The sequence below is a fragment of the Hyaena hyaena genome, unplaced genomic scaffold (assembly GCF_003009895.1).
Source record: "Hyaena hyaena isolate Hyena2069 unplaced genomic scaffold, ASM300989v1 scaffold_48, whole genome shotgun sequence".
NCBI lineage: Eukaryota > Metazoa > Chordata > Mammalia > Carnivora > Hyaenidae > Hyaena > Hyaena hyaena.
In genome coordinates, this window is record NW_024080680.1 from 1,841,737 (window position 1) to 1,854,471 (window position 12,735).

Sequence of the window (12,735 nt, forward strand, 5' to 3'; positions counted from 1 at the left end):
GCAGTGCACAAGATTTCCAGTTTGTCCATATCCTTGCCAAATTTTTGTTATAATGTCTTTTTGATTATAGCCATCCTAGTGGTGTTAAGTGGCATCTCAATGTGGTTTTGATTTCATTTCCCTGATGACTAACGATGTTGAGCATCTTTTATACGTATATTTCCCCTTTTTATATTTTATATTTTCTCTAGAGGCATGTCTATTCAGATCCTTTGCCCATTTTTTAATTGGGCTATTTATCTTTTTATTATTGAGTTGTAAGAGTTATTTGTAACAAGTTCCTTATCAGATATGTGATATGCAAGTATTTTCTCCCATTCTGTGGATTTCTTTATACTTTCTTAATGGTCTTCTTTGAAGCACACAAGTTTTCAAATTTGATGTAGTTCAAATTATTCGGTTTTTCTTTTGTTCCATGGGTTTTGGTATCATATCTAAAAAAAACCCAAAAACCCAATGTCTAATCAAAGGTCATGAAGATTTACTCCTGTATTTTCTTCTAAGACTTTTCCATTTTTAGCTCTTCTATTTAGGTCTTTGATCCACTTGAATTTATTTTTTTAATATGGTACAAGGTAAGGAATACCACTCTATTTTTCTGCACATAGATAATCAGTTTTCCTCGCACTGTTTTTTGAAAAGATTTCTCTCTCTCCACTGAATTACTCTGTACCTATGAGGATTTATTTCTGGACTCAATTCTCTTCCACTGATCTATATGTCTATCCTTATGCAGTACTGCATTGGCTTGGTTACTGTACCTTAGTACTAAATTTTGAAATCAGGAAGTGAGAGTTTTCCAATGTTGCTCACCTTTTCCAAGATTGTTTTGGATATTTATGGGGTCCCTTGAGTTTCTTTTCCTTCCTTCCTTCCTTCCTTCCTTCCTTCCTTCCTTCCTTCCTTCCTTCCTTCCTTATAAGGATTATTTTTAAGAGCAGTTTCAGATAAACAACAATATTAAGAGGAAATACAGAGATTTCCACTGTATCCCCCATCTCTACACATGCATAGTCTCCCCTATTACCAACATCACTCACCAGAATGGTATATTTGTTACCAAGGATAAACCTACATTGAAATATCATAATCACCCCAAATCTATACTTTACATTAGGGTTCACTTTTGGGGTTGTGCATTCTGTGGGTTTGGACAATGTATGGTTACATATGTTCATCAGTATAATATCATATAGAGTATTATCACTGCTCTAAAACCCATTAGTGCATTGTATGTTCATCCACTACCCCTGGTTGTCCCCCAACCCGACAAGCATTTTCGTTGTCTCCATAGCTCTTTGCTTTTACCAGAAGGTCATATAGCTGGAATCAAAGAATGTGTAGCTTTTTCAGATTGGCTTCTTATGCTTGGTAATATGCATTTAAGTTTCCTCTATGACTTTACATGGCTTGATGGCTCAATTCTTTTTCATACTGCATAATATGCCATTATCTGGATGTGCCATAGTTTATTTATCCATTTACCTGCTGTGGGACATCTTGGTTGCTTCCGAGTTTTCAAAATTATGAATAAAGCTGCTATAAACATCTAAGCGCAGCTTAATGTGTGAGCATATTTTCAACTACTTTGGGTAAATACCAAGAAGTGCAACTACTGGGTCCCCTGATAAAGGTACATTTAGTTTTGTAAGAAACCATCAAACTATTTTCCAAAGTGGCTGCACCATTTTTCATTCCCACAGCAAGGCATGAGAATTCCTGTTGGTCTACATCCTCGTCAGAATTTGGTATCATCAGTGTTCCAGATTTTGACCATTCTAACATATGCGTAGTGGTATCTCATTATCGGTTTAATTTGCATTTCTCTGATGACATATGACATACAGCATATTTTCATATGCTTATTTGTCATCTGTATATCGTCTTTGATTAGGTATCTATTAAGGTATTTGGCCCATTAAAAATTTTTTTTAATGTTTATTTATATTTGAGAGAGAGAGAAAGAGAGAGAGAGAGAGAGAGAGAAAGAGAGAGAGCAGTGGGAGGGGCAGAGAGACAGGGAGACAGAATGCAAAGCAGGCTCCAGGCTCCGAGCTGCCAGCACAGAGTCCAATGCAGAGCTCGAAACCATGAACTGGGAGATCATGACCTGAGTCTAAGTTGCATGCTTAACTGACTGAGCTACCTAGGTGCCTTGATTTGGCCCATTTTCAAATTAGGTTGTTTCCTAATGTTGAATTTTAAAGAGTTTTTGGTGTGTTTGGGGTAATAATCCTTTATCAGAAATTTGCAAATACTCTCTCCCAGTCTATACCTGGCTTTCCCATTCTCATGATATTGTCTTTCACAGAGCAGAAGCTTTTAATTTTAACAAAGTCCAGCTTGTCAATCATTTCTTTCATTGATCATGTCTTTGGCATTATACCTAAAAAGCGATCACCATACCCAATGTCATCTAGGTCTTCTCCTATGTTATCTTCCAGGAGTTTTATAGTTTTGCATTTTACATTTTGGTATCTGATCCATTTTGAGTTACTTTTTGTGAAGTGTGTACGGTGTGGATCTATATTTATTACTTTGTATATGGATACCCAGTTCTTCCAGCACCATTTATTGAAGAGACTACCTTTGTCCTGGTTTATTGGTCCTCTATCAAAGATCAGTTGACTATATTTATAGGAGTCTATTTATAGATCCTCTATTCTGTTCCACTGACCTATTTGTCTACTCTTTTGCCTATACGACTCTGTTTTGATTACTACAGCTTTAGAGTAAGTCTTGAAGTGGGGCATCAGTCACCCAACTTTGTTCTTCTCCTTTAACATTGTATTGGATATTTTGAGCCTTTTGCCTGAACTATATAGATTGTTTATATCTGTAAAGTAACTTGGTGGGATTTTGATTGGAATTGAGTTGAATCTATAAATTGTCTTGGGAAGGAGTGACATCTTGACAATATTGAGTTTTCCCGTCCTCTTAAGGTCCTAAAGCTTACTTTGTAAGAGCCATATTAGCTATTAGGTTTTTAAAAAATGTTTATTTTTAAGAGGGGGGAGTAGGGCAGAGAGAAGTGGACAGAGGGACAGAGGATCTGAAACAGACTCTGTGTTAATGGCAGAGAGTCCAATGTGGGGCTCAAACTCACAAACCATGAGATCATGACCTGAGCTGAAGCTGGACACTCAACCAACTGATCCACCCAGGTGCCCCAGCTGTAGGGATTTTTGTAGATAGTTTTTTATCAAATTGATAACGTTTCCTTTAATTCCTAGTTTACTGACAGTTTTTATCATGAATAAATGTTGGATTTTGTCAAATGTTATTTCTGCATCTATTGATAAGATCACGTGCTTTCCTTCTTTTAGCCTGTCAATGTGATGGGCTATGTTAATTGACTTTTTAATGTTTGAGCCAGTCTTACATACCTGGGACAAATTCCACTTGGTGATGATGTATAATATTTTGTATAATTTTTTGGATTTGATTTGCTAATATTTTGTTGAAGATTTTTGTATCTATGTTAACAAGAGAGATTAGTTTGTAGTTTTCTTATTGTGTCTTTGTCTGATTTTGCATTAGAGCAATGGTGGCTTCACAGAATGAGTTAGGAAGTATTCCCTCTTCTTCTATCCTCTGAAAGAGATTGTAGAGAACTGGTGTAACTCCATCCTTAACTGTTTTTTTTGTTTTAATTTTTAATGATTTTATTTATTTCTGAGAGAGAGACAGACAGACAGCATGAGCAGGGGAGGGTTAGAGAGAGAGGGAAATACAGAATCTGAAGCAGGCTCCAGGCTCTGAGCTGACTGTCAGCACAGAGCCCAATGCGGGGCTTGAACTCATGAACCGTGAGCTCATGACCTGAGCTGAAGTCGGCTGCTTAACTGACTGAGCCACCCAGGCGCCCTCATCCTTAACTGTTTAATAGAATTCACCAGCAAACCCATCTGGCCCTGGTGCTTTCTGTTTGTAAGGTTATTAATTATTGATTCAATTTCTTTAATAGACATAGGGCTGTTCAGATCATCTATTTCTTCTTGTGTGAGTTTTTTTTTTTAATTTTTTTTTTAATGTTTTATTTATTTCTAGGAGAGAGAGAGACAGCATGAGCAGGAGAGGGTCAGAGAGAGAGGGAGTCACAGACCGAAACAGGCTCCAGGCTCTGAGCTGGCAGTCAGCACAGAGCCCGACGCGGGGCTCGAACCCACGAACCGCGAGATCATGACCCAAGCGAAAGTTGGACGCTTAACCGACTAAGCCACCCAGGCGCCCCTCTTCTTGTGTGAGTTTTGATAGTTTGTCTCTTTCAAGTAATCGATCCATTTCACTTAACTTATCAAATTTGTGGTCATAGAAATCTTAGTATTTTGGGGGGGCACCTGGATGGCTCAGTTGGTTAAGTGTCCGACTTTGGCTCAGGTCATGATCTCACTATTCGTGGGTTCGAGCCCCGCGTCGGGCTCTGTGCTGACAGCTAGCTCAGAGCCTGGAGCCTGTTTCCAATTCTGTATTTCCCTCTCTCTCTGACCCTCCCCTTCTCATGCTGTCTCTCTCTCTCAGAAATAAATAAAGCATTAAAAATTTTTTTAAAAAAAGAAATCTTAGTATTTTTTTATTAAACTTTTAATGTCCATCAAAGTACATCTGTAGTAATGATGTCCCCTCTTTCATTTCTAATATTAGTAATTTGTGTACTTTCTCTTTTTTATTAAGTTAGCCTGGCTAGAAGCTTACAGACATTATACTTCCTTGGATTTCCATATGAATTTTAGAATCAGCTTGTCAATTTCTGCAGTGAAGCCAGCTGGGATTTTGCTAAAGATTGCATTGAATATGTAGATAATGTTGAGGACTAATGGCATTTTAATAAGATTAAGTCTTTTCATCTATGAATATGAGTCATTTTTCCATTTACTTAACCCTTCTTTAATTTCTTTTATCGACTCTTACAGTTTTCAGAGAACACATTTTATACTCATTTTGTTAAATTTATTCTTGGGGATTTTATCATTTTTATCATTATACATGGAATTACTTTCTTAATTTTATTTCTGGATTGCTTATTGGAAGTGCTTAGAGATACAATTTGTTTTTGTGTCTTGGTTTTGTATCTTGCAACCTTACTAAATTTGTTTATTTAAAAAAATTTTTGATGTTTATTTATTTTTGAGAGAGACAGACAGAGTATGAATGAGGGAGGGGCAAACAAAGAGGGAGACAGAATTCGACCGGCTCCAGGCTCTGAACTGTCAGCACAGAACCTGACGTGGGGCTTGAACCCATGAACCGTGAGATCATGACCTGAGCTGAGGTTGGATGCTTAACCAAATGAGCCACCCAGGCGCCCCATTAAATTTGCTTATTAATTCTAAGCATTTTTTATTATTTATTTATTTTTTAATGTTTACTTATTCTTGAGAGAGTGAGAGAGCGAGAGAGAGAGCGAGAGTGAGAGAGAGAGAGCGTGAGCATGAGCAGGGGAGGGGCACAGAGACAGGGAGACACAGAATCTGAAGCAGGCTCCAGGCTCTGAGCTGTCAGCACAGAGCCCTCCACGGAGGTTGAACCCACAAACCATGAGATCGTGACCTGAGCCGAAGCCAGAGGCTCAACCGACTGAGCCACCCAGGCGCCCTAATTCTAATCATTTTTTAAGTTGATTCCTTAGGATTTTCTATATATGATATGAAGTCATTCGAAAACAGAGATAGTTTTACTTCTTTCTTTCAAATCAGAATTCATTCTGTTCCATTTTCTTGTCTGAATGCCCCGACTAGAACTTCCACTGCAATGCTGAACAGAAATTTTGAGAGCATAGGAGCGTTTGGGTGGCTCAGCCAATTAAGCGTCCAGTTCTTGATTTCAGCTCAGGTCATGATCTCATGGTCCTGAGATCAAGCCCCATGCAGTGCTCCATGCTGGGTGGGGAGCCTGCTTAAGATTCTTTTTCCCTCTACCTCTACCGTGCTCATGCAAGCGTGTGTGTGTGTGTGTGTGTGTGTGTGTGCGCGCGCGCACAAAAATAGTCTTCCTCTCTCATAAAAAAAAAGAAAGAAAGAAATTTTGAGAGCATTTAACTATTTTTTATTTGGTCTTAGATATAAAGATTTCAGTCTTTTACTATTAAGTATAACACTAATTGTGAAGTTTTTGTAGAAGCCCTTTATCAGGTTGAGAATGTTCTCTTTCTATTCCTAGGTTTGAATGTTTTTATCATAAAAGGTTACTTGATTTTGTCAAACTTTTTCTGCATCTATTGAGATGTACATGACCTTTTTGTTCTTTATTCTGTTTATATATTATATTAATTGATTTTACTATGTTAAACAAACTTTGTATCCTTGGGGAAAATCCCACTTATCTATGGTGTATAATCCTTTTTTGAGTTGCTGGATTTTCTATGGTAGTATTCGCTGAGGATTTTTCCATCTACATTCATGAGTAATTGGTCTGTAGTTTTCTTTTCTTGTGATGTCACTGCATGGTTTTGGTTAACAGGTTAATATGTGGCTTAAAACAATGAATTGGGAAATATTCACTTCTTTCCTTCCTTCCTTCCTTCCTTCCTTCCTTCCTTCCTTCCTTCCTTCCTTCCTTCCTTCTCTTTCCTTTCCTTTCCTTTCCTTTCTTCCTTCCTTCCTTTTTTTTGAAACAGATTGAAAAGAATTTGTATTAAATCTTAAAATTTTTGGTAGAATTCACCAATGACACCACTTGCTACTGAGCTTTTCTTTGTGGGTTAAAAAAAATTTACTAATTCAAAGTTGTCCATTTCATCTAAGTTATCTAATTGATTATCATACAGTTTTTTATAGTATTGCTTTATAATTCTTTTTATATCAGTAATGTTGATATTCATCTCCCCTCTCTCATTTCTGACTTCAGTAATTTGTGTCTTCTTTTTCTCTCTTGTTCAGTCCAGCTACAGGTTTGCCAATTTTGTTGATCCTTTCAAAGAATCAACTTTCAGTTCTGTTGTTATCCTCTATTCTTTTCCTATTCTCTACTTCATTATTTTTTACTCTAATCATTGCTATTTCTTTCCTTGCTCTTGCTTGCATTTGGTTTGTTCTTTTTAAAGTGTCTCGAGGAGCCTGGGTGGCTCAGTCGGTTAAGCATCCAACTTCAGATCAGGTCATGATCTCACGGGTTCGTGGGTTCAAGCCCCGTGTCGGGCTCTGTGCTGACAGCCAGCTCGGAGCCTGGAGCCTATTTCAGATTCTGTGTCTCCCTCTCTCTCTGACCCTCCCCTGCTCACTCTCTCTCAAAAATAAATAAAACATTAAAAAAATTTTTTTTAAGTGTCTCAGGTAGAAAGTTAAGTTGTTGATTTAAAATCTTTCTTCATTTGTAATGTAGCAGCTTACAACTGTAAATGTCCATCTAAGTACTGCCTCAGCTGCTCTCCTAAGTTGTGGCATGCCTATTTTCATTTATCTCAAAGAAAAGTAGGGGAACAAAAAAGACATGAGACATATTGGAAAAAAAAAAGTAAAATGACAGACATAGATTCAACTATCAGTAACATTAAATGAGAGTGGATGAAACAATCCAATCAAAAGGAAGAAACTGCCAGAGATAGTTGATTAAAAAATATGTAATCTGCTGTCTACAGGAAACATATGTTAGGTTCGAAGATACAAATAGGTTGGAATTTCTAATTTCTAATTTCTTCTTTAATTTCTTCTTTGACCCAATGATTATCTAGGAGTGTGTTGTTTAATTTCCACATATTTGTCAGTTTTCCAAATTTCCTTCTCTTACTGACTTCTAATTTCATTCCACTGTGATCACAGAACATACTTTGCGTGACTTCAATCCTTTCAAATTCGTTGAGCTTGTTGTATGGCCTAACGTGGTCTGTCACGGGAATGTTCCATATGCACTCAGAAGAATGGGTGTTCTACTAGTCTTGGGTACAGGGCTCTATAGGTATCTGTTGGTCCATTTGGTTTTAAGTGTTGTTCAAGTCTATTTCCTTGCGGATGATCTACCTATTGTTTAACTCATTATTGAGTTTTTGCTTCCAACCTATTTGAATCTTTGAACCTAAGATATGTTTCCTGTAGATAGCACATTACATATTTTTTTTTATCAACTATCTCTGGCAATTTCTTCCTTTTGATTGGATTGTTTCATCCACTCTCATTTAATGTTACTGATAGTTGAATTTATGTCTGTCATTCTACTTTTTTTTTCAATATGTCTCATGTCTCTTTTGTTCCCCCACTTTTCTTTTACTGCTTTCTTTTGCATTGAGTGGATATTTTCTAATGTAACACTTTACCTTAGTGATTTTTTTTTATCGTATTTTTCCTCAGTGGTTGCTCCTGGGCTTACCGTATATGTCTTATCAAAATACACTTCAGATTTATACCAACTCTATTCCAGTAAGACATACTAATGTTTATTGTATATAACTCTATTCTCTTGTCTCCATTTTATGATGTCATCCCTGTACATATTACATCTATACATGTTACAAACCCAATAATATACTGTTATAAGTGCTACTTCATGTAAGTGTATATGTTTTAAAGAAGCTGGGAGAGGAAGGAGAACAAGAATATATTTATGGAGTTTGTTATATTAACCTTCTTTTACCATTTCTGATTTTCTTCATTTGTTCCTTTGGATTCGAGTTCTTCTCTGGTATCATTTTCTTATCCCCCACAACTTTGCTCAATGCCAACCTCTTTTGTGCCATTATTTTTAATTACATTTCATTTCTATGTTATAGTCCCAGCAATAGTTATGTACATATTGTCTTCTATAATTGTTCTAAAAATCGATTAAGAGAATAAAGGATAAGAAATATTCATTATGGGAGTGCCTGGCTGGTTCAGTCGGTAAAGTATGCGACTTTTGATCTTGGGGTTGTGAGTTCAAGCCCCCCACTGGGTACAGATTACTTAAAAAAAATTAAAATATTGTCTTTACTCGTGTTTTTTTAAAAAGTGATTTTGAATGAGTGTTCAGAGCCATTTGCTTTCAGCTTCAACAACTTCCTTTAGTATTGCTTGTAGGTCAATTCTGCTAGCAACAAATTACCTCAGTTTTCTTTATCTGGTAATGGCTTGATTTTACCTTCTTCTTTTTCTTCTTCTTCTTCTTCTTCTTCTTTTTTTTTTTTTTTTTCCTGCAAGAAGCCTTATTGTTTCCATTTGGTCCATGGCTTGGGAGAAGGCTGGGAAAGGGCTCCAGGATGGTTAAAAAGCTGTCTTGCAGCCTCAGAAGAGGCCCAGGCATAAGTCCTTGCACCAGAGGGATTCCAGAGGGCCCCTCAAAGGCTGCTGAGCTTGAGAGGCTCCTAGTCATGTTTGAGGGTGAGCCTTTCAAATAGATTCCTACCCAGCCCAGCCTGGGGAGGTTAGAAAGTTTGTCGCCCATTTTCTTGATGAGTTTCACCTCATCTAGGAAGTGGTTCTCCAGGAAGTCATGGAAATGGGGGTCTGTGTGGGCAGAATTCAGGGCATGCAGATCCAAAAGGGCCTGGTTCAGGTTCTTTTCCAGAACAAGAGCTGCTTCCATGGCATCCAAGGTTTTACCCCACTCATCTTGGTATGGCTTCTGCACATCCTGTAAGAGGGCATGGCCACAGTGCTGTTTTTGCACCTTCAAGAGACAGCTCAGTAGGCTCACTCTGCCTCAGCCAACTTGTGGGAAAAGTAGCCCATGCCCTCCAGAGCCAAATCTTTGCAGTAGAAATAGAAGCCCAAAAAGATGTAGGTGTAGGAGGCCGGTAGATGCTGACCAGGTGGTTGACAGCAGCCCCCACTTCTATGGAATAATCCTGATGAATTTGAGAGCTCATATATGATAGATAATAAGGAGCTAAGCTCAAAACAGGGTGTTGGCTGGTCCCAGAGGCAGAGGGTACCTGAGAAGACAGTTCTGAAGGTTGCAACTTGAAAAAAATTTGGAGGGTGGTAGGAGGCTGGTAGAAGGGGCATGCTTGGGTCTGTTCCATCCAAACCCTGTTGAAGCAATAGACAGATCCACTGGACTGTTGGGCACACAGCCTATCTCACCTTCATTTTTAAAACAGTTTTGCTGGATAGAAGATTTTTGGTTGGCAGTTTCCCCCCACCCCGTGGCACTTCAAATATGTCATTCCATGGCCTTCTGGCCTACATAGTTTCTAACGAGAAATGTGCTGTTAATCTAAATGGAGTTCCCTTGTATGAACAAGTTGTTTTTCTCTAGTTGTTTTTAAGACTTTGTCTTTCAGGATCTTTATTATGATTTGTCTGCATGTGGATCTCTTCGAGTTTATCTTACTTAGAGTTCTTTCAACTTTGATGGATAGATAGTTTTTCATCAAGTTGGCAAGTTTGCAACCATTATTTCTTCAGTTTTTTCTATTCCTCCCTCTCTCTCTCTCTTTCCTCTCCTTCTGGCACTCTTACCATGCATATGCTCGCTTGCTTGATGTGTTGCACATTTCTCTCAGTCTCTGGTCAATTTTATTCATTATTTTTCTCTGTTCTTAAGACTGCATGGCTTTTATTGATTTATCTGCAAATTTACCAATTCTTTCTACTTTAATTTCAGGTCTGCTGTGAGCTTCTTTAATGACTTTTCATTTCAATCATTGTAACTGTTAACTCCAGAAGTTCCATTTGGCTCTTTTTAAAAATAAGTTTCATCTTTTTGTTGATATTCTTAATTTTATGAAACATTGTCATCATTGCTTACTTTACTTCTTTAAGTATGGTTCCCTTTTGTTGCTTGAAAATATTTATAATGGCTGCTTTGAAGTCTTTTGCTGTGTGTGTGTGTGTGTGTGTGTGTGTGTGTGTTAGATTCTTTTAATTACTGACAGCTGGGGAGGGCTGGAGGCCCATGTGGGGGTGGTGTACTACCTCCTGGTCAGACCCTCAGGAACCAGGCCCATACCCACAGGTTCTGAGCCCACACCAGTGGAGCCCCAGGGCTGTACTATGTTCCCTAGGGATGAGACTGCAGCAAGTGATCAGGGCGAGGCCTGGTCCCAAAGGGGTGAAGTCTTTTTCTATTAAATCTGACATCTGGGTCCTATCACAGGCATTTTCTATTGCTTGCAATTTTTTCCTATGAATGAGTCACACTTTCCTGTTCCTTTGAATGCCTCGAACTTTTTTGATGAAAAAATATGGATAACATATTTAGCATGTTAATGTATTATAGCACGATAGGATGTTTTAGAGAATATATTTTAGCAACTCCAACCTACGGGGGTTAATGATGTTTTTTTTCTTTCTTTATTTGTTTAGAATCTTGCCTGGACTGTTTTAGAGAAGTCTGCTTCACCCACTGTATGCGGCCTGTGGCGTTGTTCCTTGGTGGATACAGCCTTGGGCATGCACACAACCACCCCGCAATGAGAGTGGTTTTACCACCTCTCTTTGACTGACTCTTTCTCTAATCTTTCTGCTAAGCTGTCTACCTCTGTTGGTACTGCACCCAGCTATCAGCTTCCACTAATTGCCAGCTAATTGTTTTTGAGGCACAAAGTGTTCCTCCATCTGATCCAATTAAATTTAGGCTCATTGGCAGGGATAGTTTTTGGGCCAGTCTTTGAACATTGCTCTGGCATCAAGAAAGTACTTTTTATTTCTCATTCCCTTGTTCTCCCTGGTAAACTAACTGGCCTATAGTTTTGTTTGTTGCTTTCATGAAGGTACCAGCTTCCTCTTAAGGAAGCCCCAGGATGTTGGTTACTTTTGCCTGGAATGTAAGCTCTGTGATGCATAGCTGGTAGAGATGAGAACTGCTCATGACCTGCCCTTCCCGAGGTGATACCGTTATGTCTCAACTGGGAGCTGCAGAGAAAGGATCCCTGTATTCTTGACTGAATTATCCAGAGCTGACTTTCCATCATGCTGAGTTGGAAGGGAAAACCGGAGGGAGGTTCAAAGGTCACAGACTCTCCCTGTTTCTCACCAAGTTTTACTGTAACATGGAGAACACCAACATGTCTGACTCCATGTTGCTTCGATTTCCCTTGCTGGTGTGACCTAAGCTTAGAAACTTCTGCTTTACACTGGGTGTTATATGGAAACCAACTTGACAATAAACTATTTGTAAAAAACAAAAACAAAAACAAAAAAAACAAAAAAAAAAAAAAAACTTCTGCTTTAGCCCTATAGGTAGCCATGTTAATCAGCAAAGAAATTTTGCTTACAGCTAAGATGTGCAAAAACTGCTTTATACTCCAAACCTACCTTACCTGAGGAGATAAGAAAGCACAAACAGAAATGACTATGCTACGCATAACATTCACAGGAATGACATGACCAGATTCCTGTACACAAAGATCAAGTGACCAAGGACAAAGAAGTTACACAACCCTCTTCAGATATCTACAGAAATCAGTCATCTATGGACTCCAATCCTCTCTCAGTCTCCCGCTTTTGCTAACAATATAAAAGAAGCTTGAATTTCCTGCCAAGGGGAGATGGTTCTTTAGGAAGATAGTCTGCATCCCCTTGGTTCGCTGGCTTTCCAAACAAAATCACTTTCCTTACCCCAACATCTTGCCTCTAGATTATGGACTTGTTGTATAGCAAGCAAAACAAGCTTGGACTTGGTTACATTAATAGATTTTCTTGAATAATCTGTTTCCTTATTTGCTTAGGCCCTTAACACAATCTCCAAAGATTCTAGATAGTTGCTTTAAAAATAATCTTCACCAGTTATGCCTACCTCTCTGGGGAACATTTCTGCAGAGTTCCTCTGCCACCATTTTGCAAGTAGCCACGCTTTCTGTTCTTTTTTCTGCTAAGCTAAGCT

At 38.3% G+C, this 12,735-nt stretch overlaps 1 protein-coding gene and 1 pseudogene across 1 annotated transcript in view; both read right to left on the reverse strand.

Annotated features, from left to right (window-relative positions):
• GXYLT2 (glucoside xylosyltransferase 2) overlaps positions 1-12,735 on the reverse strand; it is a 90,672-nt gene that overhangs the window by 42,708 nt on the left and 35,229 nt on the right. The window lies entirely within an intron of this gene.
• Positions 9,272-9,775, reverse strand: LOC120230829 (annotated as a pseudogene).